Raw genomic sequence first — 20,474 nt, forward strand, 5'->3', positions numbered from 1 at the left:
GAACTTGCCTATGATTGTAAGGGCATAGGGTCATTAACCTAGTAAATTCCAATGATCCTATAATCCCATAGGCCGATGTAAAATGTTCTGACATCCACATACACCAACTTGGCTACACTGAGAATAGCATCACAACCAATTGATGTTTACAGAGCGCTGTCCAACACACACATTCCAAGTTGGCTATAAGGAGAGTAGAACCCCTGCTTCTCTAGTCTTACATACTACAAATCACAGTACATAATGCACACACCAAGGTTCAAATCTGACATTAACATGTCTTTAGGTTCTGTTATGCCAGATGAAATAAGCAGGCATTGTGGAAGACAGGAATTATGAGGCCTGCATCACCTATGAAGCTATTCCCAAAATAGTGCAAAACCCTGTTTCTTTCTAAGTCAGTGTGCTAATCATGTTTGTTTTGTGAATAAATTCACAAACAAAGCAAGTGGGCTGGAGTGAGATTAGAATCCTCACCTATCTAGTCTTACACACTACAGATCACAGTACTTAAGCACACACCACAGCTGTCTGGCATTAATGTGGCAGGTGGTTTCCTTATGGTAGATAACATCAGCAGGCCTTGTGCAAGACAGGAGTTTGGAGGACTGCATCAACTGCAAGGGCCAAAAAGTGCATATCCATTACAATATGGAGGTCAGTAGGGGATTCACAATTGTTTTGTAGAGGGATGCACTTACACAACAAGTGTGCTGGAGTGAGATTAGAAACCCTACCTATCTAGTATTACACACTACAGATCACAGTACTTAATGCATACATCACAGCTTATGTCTGCTTTATAAAAGACTCCAGCCGAACTACTTGTAGAGGAGATACACAAGGCCTGCATTGAACAGTGTGTGTGGTCTGCAGAGTCACATTTCTTCTTACTATCATCTGCATCTAGTAGCCAAGCAGTCAGACAACAGATATTTGATTTTTTTGTATCCTAGCTATATGGCAAAAGTAGCAGTTTTGGCCACATGTATCTGTTTGCATTTGGATGGGCAATCCTGTGGCCAAAATCAATTTAGCCTGTCAATGAGTGAGTGCACATCATACATTACACAACTTGATCACTTGTTGGTGTATGTGTGCTGAAATCCAGCAGGCAAAGTGGGCTGTAAGCAAGTACATTATCTACTGCTGAGCCCGTACTTTTGCTCCTTTGACCACATTATATATGTGTCATAGTGCAGCTTTAATCACCACAATCTGGCCATGATGGGCAATACAGACATACACACACATATATACATATATAACAGATATATATATATATATATATATATATATCTGTATACACACACACACACACACACACACATATATATATATATCTACGTATATATATATATATATATATATATATATATGTGTGTGTGTGTGTGTGTGTGTGTGTGTGTGTGTGTGTCTGTGTTTGTCATGTGTGTGTATATATATATATATATATATATATATATATATATTATATATGGTTTCACTTTATAATCGCAAAATACGAGAATATCGAATTTTAGTATTTCGAGACTATAAAGTCGAAAGTGCAGTTATGTGAAACTGGATAATATCAAATATGGGAAATGTTGACTCTGCTGTTGTGTTGTCGTGTTCGTGACGTGTGATGTGGTTTGTGGATTTAGCTGGGGCTTCAGGTAAGTGGTGTTCTTGTAAGAGTATTGGGTAGGACTTTTAGTGTATGTGACTGTGTGTAGTGGTGGATTTTATGGGTTTGTGTGTTTAGTGTGACCTCGGAGTTAGTATATATAAGTAGCGGGGGTGTTGGGGGACTGCCCCCCACATGGGAGAGCTTATAGGTAGGGTAGGTGTCTTTGTTTGTTATGTTGTGTTTGTGTGTGTTGTTTTGTTTGTTGTAGTGTTATTATGTAGGTGTATGTTTGCTTGTTTGTGTGGTGGTGTTTGCATGTGAATGATCGCGATTTTGAATTTCAAGGTTGTGGATGTCGGTGTTTTGGGCTTTCGGCTTTATAGTCTTGAGATACTAAAATTCGGTATTTTAGTATTTCGAGATTATAAAGTGAATCTATATATATATATATATATATATATGTATATATATATATATATATATATATATATGGGTTCATATCAGATAAACGACACGTCGTTCCATCGACAGCCGGCAGATGGACTTCAATTAACCGACATGTCAAAACAACGAAAACTAACATAAACGAAACTCACTCAACCGACAAGTCTAAACTACATACTAGCACTAAACAACACATACCTGCAAGTACAATCACTACCACAAAAACACATACACAACTACATACATACTCGGCGCTGCTACCTACGATATACACCTCATACACTCCACACCACAACAACAATAATTAAAAAACAAAACGGATCCCCACTCCAAACACCACACACACAACACAAGCAAACCAAACTCCTACCAAAGCAACACTAAACCTGACATGCACACCTATCGACAACCCTGACCCAAACCCTAACCCTAAGGTCCGTCACTCTCACACACTCACCTAACCCGAGCCCTAACCCTAACTCACTTAACCCACCCCTAACCCACAAGATATCACTACTACACACTTACCCGACCCGAGCCCTAACCCTAACTCACTTAACCCACCCCTAACCCACAAGATATCACTACTACACACTTACCCGACCTGAGCCCTAACCCTAACTCACTTAACCCACCCCATCCCCACAGACCATGTACATCGCACACTTACCTTATTCGCACCCTAACGTCCGTCACTACTGCATACATACACATCCCTTACACATTTCGCTTACCTCTGCGTCGGTGTCGGTTGACTGACTTTCGTTGATTTCGGTTTTCGTTCCTTTGATGTTCGGTTAACTCACGTTCGTTGGTTTCAGGTTTAGTTCCTTTCACGTTTCGGTTACTTGAAGTCCATCTGCCGGCTGTCGATGGAACGACGTGTCGTTTAACTCATAGGAACCCATATATATATATATATATATATATATATATATATATATATATATATATATATATATATATATATATATATATATATATATTTAGGGAGAGTTATATAGATATATATATATATATATATATATATATATATATATATATATAGATATATAGATATATATAGATATAGATATATATATGTGAGAGTGACATATATATATATATATATATATATATATATATATATATATATATATATATATATATATATATATATATATATATATCTATGTATCTATAGACATATTATGTAGTATAAAAGTCATTGTGCAAGGAGCAACAGATGCACTTGGCTTAACCAAGTGTATAAGCATACCCAATGGGAGTTTTGGCTCATTATAAGCTGACTCTAGCCCACACCTAGCTGTACTCCAGTCCAAGGTTTTGTGTATGACACAATATAACATCTGTACCTGTTTCTACACTGCTGCACTTCCCTAACGTTGACTAAGATTTTCTAGTTGTCTTATGCAATTAATATGTGACAGAGGCGAAAATAGTATAGAACAAACAGGCTGACAGTCTGTAGAACATAAATTATTGATACCTCACATCCAAAACAAGTGTATACTTCTAGATAAGAGCCATGCATGCCATCACACAAGGTGATTTCCTTAGTCTTTTAAGCTGCAAAAGCTGTTTGACAGACATGGGGGTCTTACTCCTCCCTTATTTAAGACATACAATGTATGATAAATTTCTATATTACTGTTCTGCGACTGAGTGAAATGCTCATATACCACTGATGAGGTAAAAGACTTCCAAACCTCACAGAAGGTGATGAAGACAAGTATTAAAATTGCAACGAATAAAGACTTCAGAGCACCACCACGGCAGCAAAATTATTCTAGTTCCAATGAAATGACCAAATGGAAATAAAAAGTGTTTATTGAGAGCCAAACACTTAAAAACAAACTGTATAAAAAAACAGGAATGATAAGCGCTTTCGGCTATTCAGCCTTCTTCAGATCATAGAAATTCTTTAACTGAAACACCTCTTAAAAAGAAGTAGTCATCCAATCAAATTACTAATAAAAAAATAAAAGACCAATAGTTACATTCAAAACATTGATTTCTTATAGGATCGAAAATAAAATTAACATCCAATCAAGTGAACAGAATGAATTCCATTCAATATGAATAGAATTATTGGATATTATACTAATGTTGATCCCTGTGGCTCAATTAAGATAACAGGAAATAGCAACATATCCTATCCAGCTGCTAAAAGCAGCTAGTAATCAACACTAGCTGAATTAATATAAAAACAATATATGTGACACATATAACAAATCATAAACACCATAAAAACATTGCACATATCTCAGACTGAGGATGATCACAGACTACAAGTGGGCGCTGTAAACAGCATGAGTACTAGATCACCTACAAGAAACACAGTATATCCTTTGCTTAATAATCAGCCTATGATGTTAGGGCTTTTGGCTGTGCCACCAATAAGAAGTAAATTCAGCTCTTCTCAAGAGGCCGATTAAAGAACGCAATCGGCACTTAATTCGCATAACATTACTCAGCCAAGAATAACAAATATATAACTTTCCTTGCAGACCATTCAAGAGGGAAGGTAATAATTCTTTAGATAGTAGCACTAAGTCACCAGCAGAAATATGGTATTTATTAGTCTATATTGTTAATACATTTTGCTATATAGCCAATAGAAGAAATTAACCCAAACCTTCTCAAGGGGCCAATCAAGGAACAGCTAATGGCACCTAATTTGCATATCAGTTATCGGTCAAAAATAATAAATAGAATGCTCCCAATGCAAATCAATTAAAAAGGGGGCAAATGATCTCAAATATTATATTAAGGTAAACATCTTCAAGTAGTATAACACCACAACTGTCCAACAAAATTTCACCTTGATACTAAAAATTGGCTGTCATCATCAGCCAGCAAACATACACAATTTACAAAAAATCATGATTATCATAAAAACATAGTATGAGGTGCAAATCTTCAGCATTGAGAATATAAAAAAGCACTTAAACATTGTAAGTCAATTGATCACTACATAATTCTCAAATAAAGCAGACAAACGGAAACCAGTAAAATGCACAAAAGCAGTCCGGACAAGCACCATAAAGCCCAAAAAAATGGTAAAGTCCTTATTGTGAAGGCTGTTTGCACGTGCAAGTGGATTTCAATTTCAGTGTTACAGCTTGTATTGCAAACAGCCTTCACAATAAGGACTTTACCATTTTTTTGGGCTTTATGGTGCTTGTCCGGACTGCTTTTGTGCATTTTACTAATTCTCAAATAAGGATAAACATCGTAATAGATTCATCACTGATAAAAACACATAGTATTGCATGTTTAATGAACAGCCTATAGCATTTGGTCAGTATAGTTAGCAACCAATGAGGTAAATCAACCCAAGCCTTCTTAAGGGGCCAATCAAAGAATAGCCAACGGCACCTGTTAATTGAGCCACAGGGATCAACACTAGTATAATATCCAATAATTCTATTCATATTGAACGGAATTCATTCTGTTCACTTGATTGGATGTTAATTTTATTTTCGATCCTATAAGAAATCAATGCTTTGAATGTAATTATTGTTTTTTTATTTTTTTATTAGTAATTTGATTGGATGACTACTTCTTTTTAAGAGGTGTTTCAGTTAAAGAATTTCTACGATCTGAAGAAGGCTGAATAGCCGAAAGCGCTTATCATTCCTGTTTTTTATAGTTTATTTTAAGTGTTTGGCTCTCAATAAACACTTTTTATTTCTATTTGGTCGTTTCATTGGAACTAGAATAATCCTGCTGCCGTAGTGGTGCTCTGAAGTCTTTATTCTTTGCAATTTTAATACTTGTCTTCATCACCTTCAGTGAGATTTGGAAGTCTTTTACCTCTTTGTTTTCTGCCTGTTCCTTCCATTTCACACACATGGCGGATATATCGTTTCAAGAACGTAAGAAAAATTGCTCTTTTTCTATTATAGCTGGGGACTTGACTAACCCGCTTCTACAATTGAATTTGGGAACTGAAGAAATTGGATCCATCCCTTCACCAATTGCTGATACTGATTTCCTTAATATTTTTCATGAAGTGGAGAATGCAGCCTACAAACTTAAAAGATTACAATGGCAGAGATTCCATTTAGGTGCCTGTATATATCACAAATTAGTACCAAGAGGTATGCGTGTGAAATGTTTACCAAGTTATGGCAATATATATCCAGATTTGCTAGCAAGATGGCAAGCAATTAATCTTGAAACCAGCCAGAGATATATGCACTTGATAGTGGAATATTTTAGACCTGAAGAGGAAAATATAGCAACTTTTATTGATAATAAACAAGTGATTTTAGAATAAATGAATCTACAGGATGCACATCTACAAAAGCTGGAATCTCTCCAAACCAACTTGATAAACTATGACAATAAACTCAGGCAGGTTAAAATCAAGAAATTAGCTTATGTTTTTATGATAATCATGATTTTTTGTAAATTGTGTATGTTTGCTGGCTGATGATGACAGCCGATTTTTAGTATCAAGGTGAAATTTTGTTGGACAGTTATGGTTTTATACTACTTGAAGATGTTTACCTTAATATAATATTTGAGATCATTTGCCCACCTTTTAATTGATTTGCATTGGGAGCATTATATTTATTATTTTTGACCGATAACTGATATGCAAATTAGGTGCCATTGGCTGTTCCTTGATTGGCCCCTTGAGAAGGTTTGGGTTAATTTCTTCTATTGGCTGTATAGCAAAATGTACTAACAATATAGACTAATAAATACCATGTTTCTGCTGGTGACTTAGTGCTACTGTCTAAAGAATTATTGCCTTCCCTCTTGAATGGTCTGCAAGGAAAGTTATATATTTGTTATTCTTGGCTGAGTAATGTTATGCAAATTAAGTGCCGACTACGTTCTTTAATCGGCCTCTTGAGAAGAGCTGAATTTACTTCTCATTAGTGGTTTAGCCAAAAGCCCTAACATCATAGGCTGATTATTAAGCAAAGGATATACTGTGTTTTTTGTAGGTGATCTAGTACTCATCCTGTTTACAGCACCCACTTGTAGTCTGTGATCATCCTCAGTCTGAGATATGTGCAATGTTTCTATGTTGTTTATGATTTGTTATATGTGTCACATATATTGTTTTTCTTTTAATTCGGCTAATGTTGATTACTAGCTGCTTTTTGCAGCTGGATAGGAAATGTTGTTATTTCCTGTGGTGGTGCTCTGAAGTCTTTATTCATTGCATATACCATTGATGAGTTGCTGTTAGAGCAGTTAGAAAGGAACACTACTGTTTTGGGGGTGGGGGAACCACACTACATTTTCTGCTGGGATACACAGTAGTCTGTCTATCATTTAACCTGACTGTCTAACATCTCCCTTCAATGATGTACCAGTAAACTGTTGCAGTAAGACTGCATGAATATTCCATGCATGAGGCCTACTGAACAGAAATGGAAACATGTTAGTAGAATGGGTATCTGTAGTCCCATGTGGATGTCATTTCTGTCCAACTACCCAGCTATATTTACTTGCATACGTACTCAGTCCATACATACACTGACATATCATAATAATCCATTAGACTACTATGTAGGTTATGGACTTACCCTGCAAATGCAGCAGTTGACACAACCATAGTTTAGGGCTGATTCTGTCTGATGCAAGCAGCACACAGCTAATACATGGATAGGTACAGGATGTGTGAGTTGCCTGGCATCAATTTTAATATCTGCATGTGAGTAGGAGTAAGATACTAGTCCCTAGATCCCTAGGCTATCAGAGAATGTGCTATGTTGTCTCTTAGCCAAAGCCAAGGCATACTGAGCATGCTTATGTCTGCCTACAAGGACATCAGCAGGGGGTTCGTCCTCTGAGTCCTCCTGTAACTGTGGCTGTGGTGACCTAGGCACTGGTGGGGGGGCTGTGTATCCCATCCTTTTGCTGATTCTGCTACAGCTGTTTCCACAGGATCAGATTGTGTAGCATAGCACATACTCTGAATATCTATGCAATGTGGCTGGAGTATACTGCAGGGCTCCAGCAGATATATCAAGGTACTGGAACCATGATGTCAGAAGCCCAAACACATGCTCTATGATGCTCTTTGTTTGTGTGTGGGCCTCATTATGGCATTCTTCCATGGGTGTGTGTGCATTTCTGATGGTGTCTTCATCCACAGTTCCAGGTGCAGCTAGCATCCCCCAGTAAATGGCCCTGTGGGATGTTCCTTCTAGCAAACATCTGGTACAGCTGTGATGTGTGCCAGATATGAGAGTTGTGATGACTGCCAGGTTTGCCAGCATACACATTCAGGATAATCCTCTGGGCATTGCACAACTTGGCAGTTGATGGAGTAGTACCCCTTGCAGTTCATGTATGTTGTACCCTGCTCACCAGGTGGTGCCTTGATGTGTACATGTGTGCAATCTATGACACCCAGTATGGCAGGGTAGTGTACTACACAGTAGAAGTGTTGCATATTGCTGGCCTTCACCTCAGGGGGTAAGGGGAAAAGATATGTGCTAAATGGCATGGTAAAGCATAGCGTACAGGAATTGGTGGAATATCCAGGATGCAGATGCCTTTGACACCCCCATCATGTCCCCAGTTGGTCTTTAAAAAAGTACCTGTAGCTAGTATCCTAAAGGCTACACATACCGTTGTTTCCACTGGGATGGGTTCCCCTCTGTTAACTTTGGCTCTGAGTTGAGGGTGGCAGAGCTCAGTGAGTTCTTGTAATATGTCCCCATCCACCCTGTAGTGCTCTACAATCTCCAGCTCATGTAGCTCCTGGAAGGTTACCCTGGGCCTGAATACTCTACTCCTTCTCAAGCTAGGCCTACTGTCAGTAGCACCAGCAGCATTGACTTCAGCATCTAGCACATACAGATGTAGCAGACCTTCAGCAGCCTCTAGCATTCTCTCAGTTAAAATTCCCATGTCTTTACTCCAATGGCCCAGACTATTGAGGTAAAATCAGAATGTAGGGTGTATGCATATTTTATAAAGTTCTGCTTTAGCTCCATCATGAGGGATTATTTAGTTATGATGCAGTTCACCTGCCCAGGATATAATTAGCATTATTTAAAGGGCCTACTTTAGTGCACACCGTGCTGTTATGCACCGCTGTGTGCAGTGTAGCTGATACAAAAGTCAAAAATATTCATTGACGATATTTGGTTTTAACTGATTGCTGCCTACGTCATCACTGCCACGTGGGTAGTCTGTCCACATGAACATGCTGAGCTATGCAGTGCACCACCCAAACACAGCTGCTGGGAACAAAAAAATCCTAAAACTAATAACACATACCCACCTGATGCCACCCACATCCTCTGGGAATATCAACATCGTGTAGGAGCCTACACAAAGTAAATATGCGGATCTGGTTGTTCCTTTTAGCAATTCAGTAAATCCACCTCATTTGCATACATATCCATACTGACAGCCTAGATACTACATTGTTCATAGCTGTGTGAACGTGGTAACAGTATATATGCACTGCACTGCTGTACGGACCCGATGCACGGTCCTACAGTATATTTGTGAAAACCATATTAATTTTTTTTTTTTTAATTTCTGTTTAGCATGTTTGTGCAGTGCGGTGATATTATTAAAAAATTATTATTAATTTTACATACTCCCATCCTTTTTCAGACATCCACAGTGTACCTTTTGCACATATATGTATGTGAGCTAACATTTTCTGGGGAGTTATGTCCATAGTTGTGGACTTTTACATCCTCTTCTGTCTATGCAGACTCCTGTACATGGAAAAATTCTGCATACACTACAGACACTGACACAGAGTCTACACAGATGCCTTTCTGCTTGTTGGATTGCTCCACCTGAGTCATTTGCATAATTCAGCTGTTTACGAGGTAATTTGCATTCCTTGGAGCCTTCCTTGTTTGTGTATGCTTGCCCGTTTCTAAGCAATGCTTACTGAATCTAAAATTTTCCACGCTCATGTATACATCATGCCAAGATGCTTACACCAAAAAAAATCATTGCATGTCTGTCTGAATGACCTTCAGCACTTTTCCTGAGGACATATGAAGAGGGATGTGGTTGAACTCTGTGGCTATGCTTGTGATGCTTGTTAGAAACTTGTTCTGAGCTGTGTATTTCCATCATTGTAAATTTTATCACAATACAAAACAGAAAATAATTAACTTTAACAGTTAACTAAATTACTAGTATCATTGCAGGGGAATTCAATTCCATTGGCATCACTAGGGATGTTCTGCACCGTTCGCCAAAGGTTTTGTTCATTTTTTGCCAAGACATTTTCTATCCCAAAAGGCAAAGTTAGACTCCTACATCTGTCAACCTAACAAATCTAAATCAGGCTTTACATGCTAGAAACCTAAACAACAATAGTATTACCCTGAAGGCCTTCCTAATCACTGACAATATGAAGATCTGCATAACAATGAAACATGGTTTTACAATAATAATAATAATAATAATAATATTCCCTCCATACTTGGTATTACTGCAAACTACTCCTTCAGACCATAAATGAGAACAGATCCACCAATGGCAAGTGTATGTCAGCTTTAACTTATAATCTCATTACCTCACACTAATTCCAGCTATAAAATAACATACATCTCATACATAGTTTGGTATTTGCATGTTCATTCGCCATTCACTTTGTGGCCAACTTCAGGACACCTACATAATGCCAATAATTGTGATGGTTAACTTAACAAATTATAATCCCTAATCATTAATCTGAATACAATCATCTTGGGAGATTTCAATTATTCAGCCTTTAACTGGAAAACATGCACCTCACAAAACAAATATGCACACTGGTTTCCACTATCCAGACTGGGAAATATACAACATAAAAATAAATATTCACATTGTATCCTGAATATCATCAGTGCCTACTCCTTACTCCAATTAGTGTATAACCCTACTAAGGGCATAAACCTTCCTGTCATTGTTCATTTAATTATGGCACAATTATGCACATAAGCAAATCTGACTACTGTGGTGTATTATTTTCCAAACTGTCCCAAAGTCTCACCATCTTCAGAGACTTCTTCAAAGGTAATTTCCTAGTGTTAGTAAGTTATAGCTGCTTATATATCTTATGAAATTCAATCGCTCTACACCATGTGAGGACCTCATAGCGAAAACCTCTGCATATACCACTGATTTTTACTCCTACCCAATTCCTGCAGTAAGGCCTATATTTCTTTGGTCATAAATAGGGTTACTATATTTTCCTATATGAAAAAGAGGACGAAAAAATATGTGCTGGTATTATACCAGCACATATTTTTTCGTCCTCTTAGGGTTGCCAGATTCTTGACTGGCCAGGTCAGGACAAAAGGTCTTTCACACTAGGTGAAGACCAAAAAAAAAAAAAGGTCTTTAGTCTTTAATGCGGAACATCTCACAGTTTAAAGGAACTGGCAACCAGTGTTATTTATATTTATATCTATATATGCATACACACACACACGCGTATGCATTTACAGATGTATATGCTGTGTTAAACATGTACATATGCATAGGCATTGCATTCAATGTGTGCTTGTTGACATTGATTTTAGGTTCTTGTGTTCATCTGATTATGTTTCTGTGCATATGTCTAGTTACGATTCAGATAAAGAATGCTCAAAATATAAATGCACACTTGTCAAAATTTAATGCTGTCAAGTGTTATACAGTGGAAGAAGTTAACGCGCAGGAAAATGCACCTCTTTGCAGGTCTGAGTAAAGTTTAGATAAGGGGACTGATTTGGTGTTGTGTATGCTCTGTGTCTTTTTGTCTTGAATAGTGTTACTGTTAGGTAGAATGTTTTGAATAATATTATGTGTAGGGCTGGGGAGACAGACTTAGGGTTAGGATTAAAATACATGAGTAAAATGGTGCTGTACTACATATCACATTACTAAAACCCCTTTCACTAACAGTGTCACTGTCAAGATGACAGTTGATCTCAGTTTTCTAGCTGGGATTTACTGACATATTTGCTGGGAGAGATGTTTTCAGTAGTTTGTGATTTAGTATTGTAGTAGTCCAGTATTTTCTGCCTTCAGTATTTTTTTTCTTTCTGGCTCAGTATTTTGATTTCTAAATACACACACACACACACACACACACACACACACACACACACACACACACACACACACACACACACACACACACAGAGTTAATCATAAAATATAATCTGTATATGCAGATGTGCAGAAACATTGATGCACATTATGTAGATTTCTGCCCATCAAAACTCATTTAAACAAGAAAATTAAAATTATTCCAGTCTCATAAGGAGAACAAGTGTTCTGTTCTTCAATTTCTCATCTACAAAACAAAATGCAAGCCAACACCTTTGCCTCTGTGCCACCTTACTTGTGTGTCAAATCTAGCCCTGCAGCTGCCCTTATCCTAATTTCCCCAATGTTACTTTACGAGAAATCCTTTCCATATCTCAGTCAGTACCCAAGACACCTGCTTTAAATACTGCAACGGACACATTAAAAACACTAAAGCTGTCATCTACCCTAGCGGACCCTCTTCTGTTCAATGCGGAACATCAAGCAGTTCTGCATTGAACAGAGCTCCGTTTTGCAATTTTTTGATTGGCTGGTATACCGGTGTATACAGGCCAATCAAAAACAAAAAAAAACAAAGCGGAGGAAAGAGGAAATAGGGATGTCTGGTTTTTGAAAATTCTGTGACTTGTCCGCATCGCAGAATTTTCAAAAACCACCCGGACACCCGGACAGGAGCCCAAAAAGAGGACGTGTCTGGGGAAACCCGGACGTATGGTAACCCTATTCATAAATATATTGCTAATTTCAGCAGCAAACTCTTTTGGTGGCACCACAGCCAAATCAACTCTGGAAAAGTTGGAGATAGTTCTCACTATGTAGTGTGTGTGTGTGTGTGTGTGTGTGTGTGTGTGTGTGTGTGTGTGTGTGTGTGTGTGTGTGTGTGTGTGTGTGTGTTTGTGTGTATATGCATATGTATCAGTGGCAATTTCAGGGGCCATTACTCTTTGGTTTATACTTCCTTGACATCATGGTTAACAGTGAGGGTCTATGGCAGACCAAGTTTGCCAATAACTGTAAACTTGAAGCTGTAATTAACACCCCAAATCACACCCATATTCTTAAACTGGCCCTAACTCTTACAAATTTCTGGCACATAGACCATGCAGTAAAGCTTAGTCTTAAGTAATGCAGCATTGCACTCTTTGCACATAGATACACCCCTGCAGTTATCACATAAATGATAGTCCCTTATGACAGATACTGTCATCAGAGACCTGGGCATATTTGTGAACAATGAACACTGCTTTGACAACCATGCACCAACTGTAAATGGAAAGTCTTTCTCCTTAGCTTAGTTAATAACCAAAAGAGTATCCTCAAGGTCCAAGGAAGCAGAGGTCCTCCTTGTACTCTGCCTTTATTAGGCTCATAGTTGAATATAATGCCCTTTGTGGCATGTATTTACTGAAGTATGTGTTTCAACTAGCAAAACTACAAGATTTCCTCACAGATTATTTGACAAATATGAAAGCCTTAATCTACATAGAATTTATAAAAGTCTTAACCTACATAGAATGTCTAAAAGCTCTGTCACTCTATTATATCTCTTATCTGCTTCTCTATACTGATTTCTGCCTGGTCTACAAAGCAGAAAATAACCCTGAGTTACTTAATTGTATACATGGTTATAAAACTGTAAACACCACAAATCCTGCAGTAAGAACCTATATTTATACCACAATATAAAAAACCCTCCTAGCTAGAGCTAGATAGAAACCTTTCAAAACTACCCTCACCTGTGGAATAAGCTTCTGCTCCATGCAAAAGTAAGCACATCTATAGCTCTCTTTAAGACTAATTTAGATGATCGGATGAATAACCATAATATAATACCTAATTACATTCCTCACTGTGGACCGGCACAGTAAGTTAACTGCAATGGCTAGGATCCTAGGGATCTATGTAAATGATTGACTACAAAGAACCTCTGAGTCAATGGTTCTCAGTCCAGAATTGTATAGGTTATATGGCAAGGAGGAATTTCACAGAAAGTGCCATAAAGTACTGAGGTGAGGAATGACTATGTTAGGGATATATGGAGGGAAAAGTGGGAGGGGGATAAAAGACAGCTCTCTTTTAGTAAAGATGCATGTAAACATACAAATCAGTTAGACATAATATTGGAGAATATGGAGACAGGGTGAGAAATGGAAACACTAGAGGTAATGGTGTGAGGTGTAGGTCAGATCATTTGTTAGTGTTTAAGGATTAGAGGATGGGATGAGTAGCATCTAACTGGAGATGTAATCTGAGTAAATGTAGAATAATCTTTATGCAGTTATTAGCACAGCTGAAGTGGCTACAAGGAATGGTGGAGAAGACAGTGGATTAGAATTAGGATGAGCAGGCCAAGATAGGTCATATAGACTCGGGTGACATTAAGGCAGCTTGATGGGCAGAAATTATGGGCTACTGAGGGGATATAAAGAGTCAAAATAGAGTGGTAGTATTTGAAAGACAGGTGAAAGAGCTGCAAGTATGTATAAGAGAGAAAGGGCAGAGGAATGAAGAAAGTAAAAAGAAAAAGGATTAACTGTAACTACGGGAAATGGAGGAAAGACAATTATAGCTGTAAAAGGAAAGAAACAGACAGAGCCTTTTGCTGGAGTAAAGGTGGAGATGAGATGAAATGGTTAGCTTAGAGGTTGAAGGAACAAAAGCATCAGGGACAGATTAGATGGATTAAAGATAGACAGGAAGTAGAGAAGTTTATTAAGTGATAAGGCAGATGTTTGAAGGGTTTTACATGGAGTTATGTAGGAAAACAGAGTGGGGAAAAAAGGGTATTTGATGATTAGAAGAGGTAAATTTTGGGTGAACAAGATAAGTGAGTAATCAGCAGGTAGATAAGAATGGGGAAGTAGTAGTGGCAATGTAGTATACAAAGAGTATGAAAGTGCATTTGTTTTCCAATACATTTTTATAAGATGGTAGGTTTAGGAATAGGTGAGGGGATGATAGAGGTATTTAACAAATTATTGAAAGAAGAAAAGGCCTCCACATCTGTAGTGGTGGCTAAAATACTGGTATGATCAGGAGACAGGGATGATCTACCAAATTATAGACCTGTTTCATTATGCAAACTTGATGTCATGTTACTAGTGAGTAGTTATACCAATGGTAGCCAGAGTGGAAGAGGTAATACCAGGGACTGTGGGGGAAAATCAGACTGGGTTTGATAAAGCCTGATTATGGACCATTGGAAAGCTCTGGTACATTTTTGTAACTGGGGAAATAGAGAAGTGGAAAAAAGGCTGCAGGCGCCTTGATGGGTATTCAAAAAGCTTCTGATTTTTTCAATTAAGATTTCTTGCTTAGAGTGCTTGTGCAGACATTTTTTGCATGAAGTGAGAGTGATGCAAAGAACATCCTAGATTAAGGATAAGGATTAAGAGAGGGATGTCAAACAGTGCAGGCTTAGATCAGGGCAGTAAGCAAGGATGTCCCTTGTCAACAGCACTATTTTCTTACTTGAGGACACATTATCAAAATGTTTAGAGAGGTGATATGAAGATTAAGGTAGGAAAGGGGGGAGAGGTAGTGAAAACTTGTTTGTGGATAACTGTATGTTGCTACTAGAGGATGTGGAATGGATTTTTTCATAGGTTAGAGAAGGAAGTGGGGAGTATGACAGAAAAATAGGGACACAGGTGCCCGACCAGGGGTGAATTTCCAGTTCCCGACCCACTGGTCCAAATTACACTTGAATTGGGCTAGGAAAGAACTCCACTTTACATGGATGTGAAACCTATTCCAGAAAAGTGGTATTTTCTGAGACACATACCTGTCCCTCCAACATGTCCTATTTAAGTCGCAAGCAAGGTTTAAGTCCATCAATCATACCTCTCAACTACAGAATGTCCAGATTTTTGTCTGATATTTTGGTCTGTTTCACATAAAATGTATGTTTTTTTCTGGCAAATCAGTGATGATTCAAGTCATTAAATAATGAAGAGATTTGAGTTTCAGACGCCATATCCTTAGGAAAATGTACGCTAATACAAAACATATTATTCTAGCAACATTCAAAGTTTATAAGAGCAACATTCAAAATATGTCCCTATTTTTGAGCCTTTGTTCCTTCATTATTTTTGGTTTTGTCCAAAATTATTGTACTAAGAGGTTGAGAGGTATGCCCCACATTGGATAACTCTGATGCTATTTATTTTATAGATTTGCAGAAGGTCCATCAATGCAGGATCCAAAGAAGTCTTGCACGCCAGGTATAGATCACTCCTTAACAGTATGTTGGAGACTGAATACAGGGATAGGTCATTGAGGCAATCCATGTTGAACATGTTTTTTAAACCCTGCGTCCTTTTTGTGAGGAACCTCTGTAGATGCTCCAGTTGCTGCATGTGTCTAATCATGTATGTACTGAAGGGGGTGTTGTACTTAATGACTACTCTGATGATGGACAAATACAGAGGAGTAATGACTTCCATGGAAGGAGATGCCATGCCCTTGTTTATAAGTTAGGCAACATAGAATAATTTCCTTACAGCCGTAGACACATGATGGTTGAAGGCCAGATTACTGTCAACATGCAACCACAAATCTCTTACTGCTGGATCTACTCCTACAGGAGTGTTACACCCCTAAGCTATATAACCCCTGACTTCACTGTACTGCCTGACTCTGTCACCCACCTAAACTATCAGGTTCCTCCCCTACACCTAATTCATCAAATCCCTGACTTACCCACTGCATTCATCAAGCATGACCCCCAGTCCATACATTTGCTGCAACTTCAGATACCTCAAATATCCCTGATACACAGCACTTGCCTTCAGTCAGAAACTCAACCCTGTACCTGGCCTGGCCTGGTTCATCAGTCACTAAGGCACTGAAAAAAAGCATCTTTCTGATGCAAACACCCACGCCAAAGAGACTGAAGACTGGTTCTCTTGTCTAATTCCCCACTTCCCTCCCCTCCCTATTAGTCATTTTAACCCTGCCTTACTTTCTTTCTCACCTAAGTCCTTTTTCCTCCATGTACAATATAACTGCTTTACAATTAAGTCCTCCTTACTAACAACATTCACCCTAAACTCCCAAGCAGATATTCACAAACTACATCTGTCGAATCAAACATTTAAAAACAAATTTTCATTCATTTTATAATACTTAATTTGTAGAAAGATATTCTGCAAGCCTTGCCCCCTTTAGAGAGAGAGAGAAACAGTATATACACTGTTTCTGTCTGTAAAGGGGGAAACAGAGAAACAGTGTACATAAAGGAAAATATAAGGTCATTTCATCAGATGACTGGGAAACTCCTATATAAACATAAAGAGACCACAGCTGGATCTAGCACAAAGTGACCTAGGCAGCTGCCTACGGTCCTTGCACCAAAACCAGCACATACATCTCAGGACAGATCTTCACAGGAGATGTGAGTTTCAGGAAGAGAACCTTAGCATCAGCACATCATGACTATCTTAAGGCTATATGGAGGGAAAAGATGGAGAGGGGGATAAAAGACAGTTCACTTTCAGCAGAGAGTGTTACACCCCTAAGCTATACAACCAATAACTTCACTGTATTGCCTGACTCTGTCTCCAGTCTAAACTATCAGTTTCCTCCCCATCACCTAAGCCACGAGACCCTGACCTACCCCACTGAAGCATGAATCCCAGCACATCTCTTGTTGTTTAACGGATTGCCAGATATATTTTCTCTAGATGTAAGTTTTACAAGAAAAGACGTTTACTGTTTCTTATGCTAAATCAGTTCTCAATGTGAGAATGTTTTGTTTTGTTTAGAAAATAGCTGCCAGTGTTTTTTTTGTTTGTGTTTTGTTTTGTAAAGTTTGAAATAAAAGTTTTCGATGAAATTCAAATGTCTGTGATAGCTGTAAAAGTAAAGAGGAAAATAATATGTATACTAAAAGATTTGAACAGTGTTTATGGTAATTCGGAACAGACAGTCAAGCAATATGATATAGGTATGGCCGGTGGGGGCCTGATTCCTTACCTAGCATAGAGCTCTAGTTGTCCACGATCTGGCTTTGTTGACTCTGGAAGTGAATGCTGCAACAATACAGCATAATTACCATTCTGACCTGTAATGAGTGAAGCCAGAGGGGATAACTGAACCTTGATGACAGAGAAGACATAGGGTGGTTGGTGTCCTGCAAGCATGTAACTCCCAACCGCAAAAATAATGTGCTGTATGCAGTAATATTTCTGATTTTGTACAACTTTTGAGATGTTGATCAAATGCTGCTGCAGTATTTAATTTGTATTTAATTGTTTTGCTTTATTCATTGCATTAAATATTGAATTAATTTATTAATAGGCCTAGGCTGTATATTATAGTCTTAACATGTTGTGCTTCAGTATATATTTTTTTCAGTTCCTTCTTTACATTCTCCAGCAAATGGGTTTAACATTTAGCAGGTAGTATAGTCTGCATTATTTGGAATGATGATCAGAACCATCTAATCTTCAGCATCTAGTATATTCTTATTGTTGCATATTATTGAGATACAGTCTTCTCTAGAAGATTGGATTGTAAAGGATTTTAGCATTTAGTTAATGTTGTTACTCTGGCAGGTAGGATGGAGGACTATAAGACCAACTTATTAATGAGTTTCTTTATGTGTCAAGGGTGCAGGCTTTGAATATTTCCACCTTCATTTACCTCCTGTGTGACATTGAGCAAGTCACTTAACCAGACAGTGTTTTGGAGCAACTGGAAATTTGGGCTAAGTCTTTAATGTCACCTGGACTACATGCCTAGTAACTATGAGCCTGTTGTTGTTGTTGTTTGCCACCATTCTCTAGTGAAAAGCTGATCTACTTCAGGAAATGTTATAGCAATATCACTAGCACACCATTTTTAATGTGACATAGGCGATTGTTCTTCAAAAGTAGTAGGCACTGCATTTGAACATGAAGCACTGAATGCAAAGTTGTTTATCAGTACCAGTCTCTGCATTAGTAATAATTTTCTTTAATGTAGAATTATTCAGATGTCTTTTAGTTTTGCAATGATTGTGCATATTGCCTTAGTATATATTATCAGGTGATTCACATTTCTTATGTTCTCATAAACACTCCAGTTTAAACTGTGCAAAACATGCCTGAATTGTATGGTCTGATGATAGCAATCTCTATATAATTTCATGTGGTTCATCAAGTTACCAATAAAGTACATGTAATTTATTTCTTCATAACAATAAGGAATGTACACAGTCACCAAAGTGGATATAACTACTAAAAGTGGTGGATGCTCTCTGTGAATGAAAGTATCTTAAACTCTTGTCATCTAGTCATTTCAAACACAATTTGTCTGGCTTTGCAGGACAAGTGTGTGTGTGTGATCTAAGTCAGAATGCTTCGGTTAATGTGTGTTTGTATGAAACAAATTTGAAAGACGTAACGTTGGTCATTATTATTGTTATTAATTTTTTGACACAGACATCTGAAAGGGATGCAGTCAACACTGTAACTATAATTGCTGTGTTTGTGGATGTCTATAGAAAAAAGTGACTGATCCTGCTGACCTGATAAAGCTAAAAAGTCATTAGTCTGTCTTTGCAGAACCAGTGTCCATTTGTGTAAAGCAAACTACAATACCATACTGTGGCCATTCTTATCACAATCAAATGTGATTAACCTACAGTCAATAAAATGATCATAATTGTTGAGTACAGACATTGGTGAAGTATAATGACAACAGTTTGAGTTGTCTTTTATGGCTGATATGTTCTAAAATGGGTACTTTTATTAATATTGGTTCATCTATTTTGTTTCATTGCTTCCTGGAAAAAAATTTAAAACTACAAATTTAAAACAGATGCTGACAAATGTTACTATATTAAACAAGAAATATAATTTAAAACAATTGGAAAGGTGAAAAAAAGAACACATGCATTTATACATGGTCCTAAATGTGTGTGGGGTGGGGGGCCCATGGTTTGAAAACAGCACAGGGCCTAAGATACACTTAATTCACCACTGCTAGATGCATTTTCAATGAATGTGAGTTTTAATGCATTTTCAATGAATGTATGTTTCAAGGGAAGAGATATCTACTGTTGCTCATGTTGATCTATTTTCAGTGTGTGACTGCTTTGTTTAGCAAATAGCCATCAGTGTTTGTACTATAAAATTTGAAATAAATGGTTTAAATTAAATCAAAATATCTGCAATCATTGTAAAAGCAAAGAAGAAAATAGTATGTACACTGACAGATTTAAGCAGTGTTTATGGTAACTGGGGAGAGACAGACAAGTAATGGGACACTGAAATGGCTGTATGGGGGTTAGTTTTATTACCCTGCTTAGTGCCCCCATTTGATCATGATCTGGTTCTGAAAGCAACAATACATTATCAAGCCACAAAGCACTGTTAGGTATAGATACTGAAAGGAAAACATATAC

Source organism: Protopterus annectens, chromosome 1.part0, assembly GCF_019279795.1.
Source record: "Protopterus annectens isolate FY-2018-M chromosome 1.part0, PAN1.0, whole genome shotgun sequence".
In the NCBI taxonomy this organism is placed as follows: Eukaryota; Metazoa; Chordata; order Ceratodontiformes; family Protopteridae; genus Protopterus; species Protopterus annectens.